The sequence below is a fragment of the Felis catus genome, chromosome B2, assembly GCF_018350175.1.
Source record: "Felis catus isolate Fca126 chromosome B2, F.catus_Fca126_mat1.0, whole genome shotgun sequence".
NCBI classification, from domain to species: domain Eukaryota; kingdom Metazoa; phylum Chordata; class Mammalia; order Carnivora; family Felidae; genus Felis; species Felis catus.
The window spans coordinates 18,380,657-18,389,527 of record NC_058372.1 but is presented as its reverse complement, the minus strand read 5'-3'; the positions used below and the strand labels follow the sequence as shown (position 1 = coordinate 18,389,527).

The window sequence follows — 8,871 nt, the reverse complement described above, 5'->3', positions numbered from 1 at the left end:
GTTCGGATTCTGTGTCTCCCTCTCTCTCTGACCCTCCCCGTTCATGCTCTGGCTCTCCCTGTCTCAGAAATAAATAAAACGTTTAAAAAAAAAAATGTTTGACCCTTAGTTAATATAGTAGGCACTCGATTATAAATGCTCATTTTTGTCTTTCCTCCCGTCCCCTCTGTGACGGTTTATTTTTTAGGCATTAACTTGACTGGGCCATGGGATGCCCAGAAATCTGGTTAAACAATATTTCTGGATGTGTCCGTGAGGTTGTTTCAAGAGGTTAGCACTGAGTTGAATCAGTGAACCAAGTAAATTAGATGGCCCTCCCCGGTGTGGGTGGGCCTCCTCCAACCCGCTGAGGGCGCAAACAGAACAAAAAAAAAAGTGGAAGAAGTTTGAATTCTCTCTCTGTGCTTGACTACTTGAGCTGAGACATCAGTCTACTTTCTCTTGCCCTTGGATGGGAACTGACACTATCAGCTTGCTCTCCTGTGTCTCAGGCCTTCAAACCTCACTGCAATTTATGCCATCAGATTTCCTGAGCCTCCAGCTCAGACGGTAGAGCGTGGGACTTCTCATCCTCTATAACCAGGTAAGCCAATTCCTTATAATAAATCTCATTCCAGGAGGTATACGTATGTATGTAGCCTCTATTGATTGTTTCTCTGGGGAATCCTCACTAAATACATCTTATCTTTTGCCTTTTTTTTTTTTCTCTCTGCTAATGTCTGGTCGCTAACAAAACATAGCCCTTGTCATGGACATCTGCTTACTCGCAGGCATCTGTTGTTTGCTGCCCGATATCCACGCCTTCTCCCGATTACAGAGCCCCATTTTCAGTTGGGTGGGTTGGGGGGCATTATCTCCAGGGGCTGGCTCAGTTCCAGGGACAGATTATGATAGGCTTACTCCAGTCACGGCAGACCATCAGCCCGGTAAAATGATGTGTTCAAGGATAATAGGAGCCCAGCAGAAGAAAAGTTTTCACTCTTTCTCTGGAACTCTAGAGTTTTCTAGAACTTTCTCTAGACTTGATCATGTGAAGATGTGGAGCGTTGGTTGCTGCAACCGTCTTACTCCATGAAAGGAGCTTCATTGTGGAGGCAGCTGACAGTTCCAGAAAACAACGCCAAGGGGGGGAACCTTCTAGACACTGAGCTCTAAAGCAAGCTGCACCCCCAGTCAAACCCTCCATGGGGCTCCCAGTTATGTGAGCCAATACATTCTCTTTCTTTTTTTTTTTTAATTTTTTTTAACGTTTATTTATTTTTGAGACAGAGAGAGACACAGCATGAACGGGGGAGGGGCAGAGAGACAGGGAGACACAGAATCGGAAGCAGGCTCCAGGCTCTGAGCCATCAGCCCAGAGCCCGACGCGGGGCTCGAACTCACGGACCACGAGATCGTGACCTGAGCTGAAGTCGGACGCTTAACCGACTGAGCCACCCAGGCGCCCCCAATACATTCTCTTTCTGCTGAGGCTGATTTGACTTGGGTTTTCTATGACTTCCATCATGTAGAGTCCTGATACATTTTTCAATGCAAAATCTTCTCTGAACTGTTTCCACAGCATCTCCTAAACTTGGTACCTCAGGGAATCAACTTGGGCTACAGCTGCCGTAGCCATCCAGTCACCTCCATTCACACCCACACGTGGCAAAAGGTGGGAAAATCCCATCCTAATTGCATTGCTCGAGCTGCTAGAAACCCATCTTGCCTCAGTTCTGTGAGCCAATAAATTACCTTCATGCATAAGCTGATTTGGCTTCCGGGTTCTCACACCCATAAGCAAAAGATTCCTCACCAAGACACTGGCAATGGCAGGCCCTCACATATGGTCGTGAATGAATTGCATAACCATCAATTCCCCAAGCACTATGTAAAAATATCCCTGGAACATTGTCTTAAAATCTTAATATTTGACCTTAGGTTGGGTAGTTCAGTTGAGGAAAAGCAGAAATACAAACTCTGTTCGGCATGGCTTTATACAAAACCTACCACCTTTAGTTTCCTATTTATCTTGGTTATCATGATCCTACTTGCCAGGCATGGAGCCTGATGGTTTTGCACACTCTTAATACATATTTCAATATACTTTGCCCCCTTTCCAATTTTCTAGCAAACCTCCTAAGAATTTCTTTTTCAAATGAGCGGAAATTCTGGAGTGAAATTCATTCTCTCAGCCTCGCTTGTAAGCAGAGATGCATTTAGAAGATTCTCATGCATGGGAGGTATTTTTCAAACTTGTATTCTACCAAGAGAAAACATCCTACCGCATTTCAGCTAAGCTACTCCCTTGGGGCCAGCAACAACTAAATGCAGAGAACTTCCACTTTGCATTTCCGACTTAAAATGTTCTGGTTGGTCCTCAGCTTTCAGCACTTTCCCCCCCAAATAAAGAAGACAGAAGTTCCTGGAGGACGCCTCCCAGCTTTGCCCTGGTGAGGGCAGCCTATTGGCATCTACATAAACCTGGTGTCCTGAAAAGGAAGTTGAGTTAGTCATCGCAATGGAGAACTGATCCACAAAGATCAATCAAGACTGAACTGAACATGGCGTCTGAATTATCTGACTTGGCTATCACCACAAATCACACTCCCCAGATAATTGTCAGTTTCCTGTTTCCTTCTGGGCTATGCTTTATCAGGCCACCACACCACAGGGAAGCTGATACTCTACCTCTCTCCCTACCCCTGCCACGCCACCCTCCTGCTAACAGTGGGAAGATGCAGGTTTTACAGGCCCTGAAGTTTATACCATTTGAGGTCCCTCTTTCAGAATACAAATGTAAAAATAAAATTTTGGAAGTGGCGTGTGCAGGTGAAGAGCCCAGAAGCCTAAGTCTCATTCGCTTCTCAGGAAATCCACCACTGCCCCCCACTGAAGAAGAGGTGGGATCCCAAGGCATATCGTACCTCGCACGTGCAGGTGCTTCATAAATGCCTTTTGATTACCAAGAATTTGTGCTTTTTCTACGTTTGTAGAGGTTTCTTTCTGTTTCATCTTGACTTTTTTGTGTGGGGAAAAAAAGAGATGATTCTGTTTCCTTTGGGAATGAACAATTAGGAAATTCTCAAAAGCTGCAACAAAACTCAAGAGAGTTCTAGAATGTTCTATGTAAAAGAAGTAGTACCAACTGGATTGTCAAACCCTCTTATTTCTAGATACAGAAACAGGCCAAAGGCCATGTAGATAGCGGAAAGGTCAGGATGAAACTCCTACATTTTTTATTGTAGAGCCCACCCACACATTTTCCCATCTTCTATCTCTCTCGAGGCCCAGCCGTCTTCCAATATCCTGTGAAAGAGTAACTCTCTCTTATATGTGTTGAGAAAATGGTTTCTTCACATCTCCCCTTTAGTAAGAAATAAGATCTCAGTCTAATCACTTGCCAACTATGTGACCTTAAGATCAGTTACATAATCATAGTGACCCAATGTGTCTTCATGAAATAAAAATGACACACCTGCCTGACAAGGCTGCAGTTTGGGGTGGAAAATACTTCCTGTAGTACAACCAGTCCCAAGTGCAGACCGCACAAATGGATTTGCCCTGGTCCTTCCCAAGAGACCCCAAAGAAAAGTACGGAGGGGCAAAAATGAACCGGCTGTAAAAAGAAATAGAACAATCACCAAACAAAGGAGAGATTTCAACCAATGTTGACAAATTTCTGAAACATAGAAAGTGGATAATAGCAGGCAGATGAAAGAAAGAAATATAAGAAGCCACATCTTCTAAGACAGGAGAAAAGGATTAGCATCAAGTCGGCCCCACAGAATGCCAAGCCCCGAAGAGGGCTCTTGGCTCAGATTCGGCAGATTCTACCCAGGTGAGATTGAGAAGGCGGAGATTAACACGATATCTGCAAACTGCGCACACACCCCAGCCCAAATTTTCATCCTCCTCTTCTCTCCGCACCCTCATGTTCAGGCAGCAGATTATCCTAAGGGCAAAATATCCTTAACACCTTCACAAAGCCACTGAACAAACTACCTGAGGAAAGTTCCATCAGGGGGACTGGTTGGTACTCCTGAGTAAGACCTTCCCCATGAAATGAAGTATACCAATTTCCCAGTGGGAAAACCTGGCATATTTATACACACAACAGTGGGGGAAATTTAAACCAACCGCCCAAGATTTCTTTCTTAGATGCAAACACACAACCAAGGACCAGGTCTGGAAAGAGTACACAGCAACCCCAAGGAAAATGACCAAGAGAGCTAAGCAAAATAATCTAGAGGAAACAGAACATTCCCAAAGCAGAAGAGACACTTTTTTCAAAATCTAATTATTCTAAAGAGAGATCTAAGAAAATAACAATAAGAAGCTATGAAGAAACAGAAAACAAGAAATATGATTTGAGAGGATTAACAGTCTAAATTCTTAGATTAAAACTACATTTCAGGTTTCCAAAATTCTTGCAGAATGTACCTATAATAGGATGAATAAGGCAAGAAACTAGAAAAGGAGGGACGCCTGTAGGGCTCAGTCGGTTGAGCATCGACTTCAGCTCAGGTCATGATCTTGTGGTTCACGAGTTCAGGCCCTGTGTCCAGCTCTGTGCTGACAGCTCAAAGCCTGGAGCCTGCTTTGCAGATTCTGTGTCTCCCTCTGTCTCTGCCCCTCCCTCACTTGTTCTCTCCTCTCTCTCTCTCTCTCTCTCTCAACATAGGTAAAACATTAAAAAAAAATTTTTTTAAAGAAACTGGAAAAGTCATCCAGGAGATCAAATATCGAAGAGAAATCTCAAAAAGCTGCCAGTAGAAGCAAAAAAAACCCAGAAACGTTGCAACAGATCATAATAGGGGAGAAGAGTAAAGAAAACAAACAGAGGAGCCTCTACACTGAGCAGCTTAGTGTTACCCAGCTCTTAGATACCACTTGGATTGTTAGCATATATGCATATGGTTCAGTGTCTTCCTGGTAAGTGAAAGGTCTTCTGTTCTTTGTACATTTCCATTCTAAGTGCGGGTTAGGACCGTGGTATCTTCAGGGAGCTTTAAGATTACCATAATCTTCATCAGTTTTCCAAGCCTCCCATGAAGAAGCATGCATGATTTCCATGTGAAAGCAAGTTCAAGACAAGCCCTCAACGTCACGGCCCCTTTTATAATTAAATTGCCAGCATATGCCCCTCTGATAGAAATCTGGAGTCACCTATGCTATGGTCTCCCCTTGACCTAGTTTTTTAAGGGATACATATTAGCCTGTCTCACTTACCCCTCAAACTCAACCATCTAAAATAGGTTATCTAACCTCTGCTCAATTTCCTTGCATTCATAGAAAACCAGTAGACAAATCTTCCTTCATAACAAGCCAGCTACGTCTGGCAAGGGCTGAATTATAACAATACTTACCTTTGTGTTAAGGACTTGTTTTATGCGAGGCACAGGCACTTTCTATGTTTTTGCTCTAATTACTGAAGCCCTGCAGATAGATATTATTATCCCCAATTTGAAAAATGATAAAATTGAAGAGGGTTAAATAATTTGCCCAAGGGCAAGAAGTTAGTAAATCGAGGAGCAAGAATCTTTGCTCAAGGTTATCTGACTTCAAAGTCTCGGCTGCCTACATTCCTCACAGCACTGCCCTAATAACTTACATTTGCATTATGTTTTATAAGTACATTTATATTTTATCCCAGTTTTATTGTCTTAATGACCCTATTATATAGGTCATTATTCCTATTTTACAGGTGGGAATACTGAGGCCCATAGAACTTAATGATTTGCCCTTGGTTACATGATGCATTCCGTGTCCACTGACTCTTATTACCCGCAAGTGCCGGGTTTTTATTTCACTTTTCTGCTCAATTTTCATCACTCAACAAACACCGTACCCTTATGAAATGTCAGGTGTCACTACAAGTCTGACTTTTTTATTTCTGTTGCCGATGGCCTCAGGGTCAAACCCTTCGCTCAACGTCACCCTTAATCTGGCCACAACACACACCCTTCACCCCTGCCGGGTGGGTCTCCCAACCATGCACTCATGCTTTATTTACAGTGCTTGTCCTCATCTTTAAGACTTTGCCCAGCATCTACTCCTTCCTGAAACACCCTATTTCTTCCCTCCATCTGCCCAACTTGTCCCCATTATTTCAATGCCCGTCTCTGATTCACCATGAGGATCTATCTTCCCTATCCCATAATATTTATGTTTATTCTCTTATATTTGGGGCATTATCATTCTTATATCATACCATATCACATCATTATATTCATCATATTCAACTCTTCTTATGTTTTCTTAACCCCTGGGAAGGTTTTGCGTTTTCAGACCTTTACAAGCTCTTTGAACTCAAGGACAGAATCACGTTATTCTTTATACCTTCCCCACAGCCGGCACTTTGGACCTAGAAGATGCGCACTTCCTAGTAAATGCTCAACAAACACCCGAGGAACTGAATGTACCGCTTTGGAGCTGTTTGAACCCGAAGCCGGCATCTCTCGTCCCCGATGGTTGAGCTTCTCTTGAAAGCTTGCCAGGTCCTCGTGACTTTCCTTTGAGTCATTTGCTCCTCTCCCCCACATTTTCCAGGCTTATTTTTTCCACTGACCTGATGTTCTGATGTGCCCCATGCCTATTCCTCATTTGTCTTTACTTTCTGCTCTGTCACAAAAGCAAAATGTGAAATGATCCATGCTTTCATTGGCACGGCTCGGTCTTGGGGTTTCGTTCCCCCCTCGCGAAACCATTCATGTGGAGGAAGCTTTTGATCTAGGATTCAGAAACTCAGTCACATTTTACATAACCAGAAACCGTGCTAGGTGGTTATGTAAACTCTGGTTTTGACTTGAATAGCCAGAGAAGAGTCTTTACAATTTAGGTTAAAGCATGTTGTCAGCTTCCATTCATTGCTGATGGTCTGAATGTCAAAGTTATCCCACATGGTGCCATCAAAGAGACGCATGAGTGTGTCAGGGGAGAATATGGAAAGACAAAAAAATGTTTGCTAGACCCTTTTTGTGTGTGTGTAATGTGTTGTTATTATCGTATAAGATGACTTGAGAAGAGATCGAGTTTGCTCATCTAGTTTAGTGAACAACTGCTAGAAAAGAGAGAAAATAAATAAAGCATCCCGTGACAAAGCCAGGCACAGGGTCAACATTCAGGGAAAGTGTGTTCATTTGTATTAAAATGTCCAGGTGAGTGTGCACTTCTTTAGACACTGATGAAGTAAGAAATGTTTTGCTGTCGTAGATTACCTTGTATTTTGGCAAGGACTGCTTTCTGTGTAAACTTTTTTTTTTTAGTTTATTTATTTATTTTGCAAGAGACAGCACAAGCAAGGGAGGGGCAGAGAGAGAGAGAGAGACAGAGGAAGAGAGAGAGAATTCCAAGGAGGCTCCAAGCTGTCAGTGCAGAGCCTGATGTGGGGCTCTAACCCGCAAACCACCAGATCATGACCTGAGCCAAAATCGGACGCTTAACTGACTGAGCCACCCACGCGCCCCAAGGACTGCTTTCTATACACACATTCACTATCACTTAACAGAGAAAATTCTGAACATTTCTAGAAGGAAAAGGCAACTAGAGAGAGAACATAAAGAAATGACAACTAGAGGCAGCAAATAAAGAAACCAAGGAACCAAAACACAAGCTGACCTAAGTCCACACAAAAGTATCAGTGAGCTACCTTCAAACCCAAATTTCCTGTCTTTGGTTTCTGTCCCACCTGTAATGGCTTTAGGACTTTGCTCTTCAACACTATATATTTGGCTTCCCTAGAAAACTCCGTGCACGTGTAGGCTGACTCGAACTCTTGTCAATAAGCTTCCATTTAAGGGCCACCTGGGTGGCTCAGTCAGTTAAGCATCTGACTTCAGCTCAGGTCACAGTTCATGGGTTCGAGTCCTGCATCAGGCTCTGTGGAGGCTGCTTCGGATTCTGTGTCTCCTTCTGTCTCTGTTCCTCCCCTGCTCGCACTTTGTCTCTCTGTCTCTCTCTCTCTCTCTCTCTCTCTCTCCCTCTCAAAATTAAATAAAGATTAAAAAAATTTTTTTAAATAAGCTTCCACTTAAAACAGTTGGCCCATTCATTTTTCATAGGACATATAAGTGTCATATGCGATAGTTTTGTGCCATGGGGATTGATATTTGGTCAAGGCACCGTGAAGAAGGTAATCTACATGCTTTCTATCTTTATCTGACAATGCATAGGTCAATATGACCCCAGTTAGAGCTTGCCAATCCTGGGGACAAAATTTGCACTGTGATGAGTAAGAGGGGTCTGTGCTTTTTGTATTTTGAAGGGGGCAAGGAAGGCTGCCTACCACCCCAGAGATTCTACCTGGTAATCTGGAATTTCAAGAAATTTTTCAGCCTGATTAGTAGAGTGGCCTCACTAGTGCCTCCTGGTCAATCACCTTGGTCAGTAGGAGTTGTCTTTCAAAAAAGGAAACCTCCAGTCCCTACAGAAATCACTGAAAAACTTTTTTAGAGCTAATAATATGGGGGTGTTATGCTAAGTGAAATAAGTCACACAGACATACAAATACCACACGATTTCGCTTATACGTGGAATCAAAAAACAAAACAAATGAACAAACAAACCAAAAAAACATACAGACTCTTAAATACAGACTACAGCGTGGTGGTTGCTGGGGATGGGGCACTGGAGGTGGGGGTGAGAATTGTTAAGATCAATCCATTGTTCGCCTGAAGCCAATATAATATTGTATGTCAATTACACTTCAATAATAGAACAAAGGGTTAAAAAAAAACTTCCCATCTGAAGTTGTTCAATTTCAAAGCAACCACAAAATTTGCAAAGCAAAAGATGGATAGATTTGACAATACGATATTTAAACTTCCTTGTATCAAACGGAAAAAATAGTAATAAATCCACAGATGGAAAAAATATTCAGAATTACTATGT

At 42.7% G+C, this 8,871-nt stretch overlaps 1 long non-coding RNA gene across 1 annotated transcript; it reads left to right on the top strand.

The window, feature by feature from the left end:
- Nucleotides 1–413: 413 nt before the first annotated feature.
- Nucleotides 414–7,285, top strand: LOC109500138. The gene is made up of 3 exons (XR_002157773.3): nucleotides 414–583; nucleotides 4,664–4,914; nucleotides 6,333–7,285. It is a non-coding gene; the product is annotated as an uncharacterized LOC109500138 (long non-coding RNA).
- Nucleotides 7,286–8,871: the final 1,586 nt, after the last annotated feature.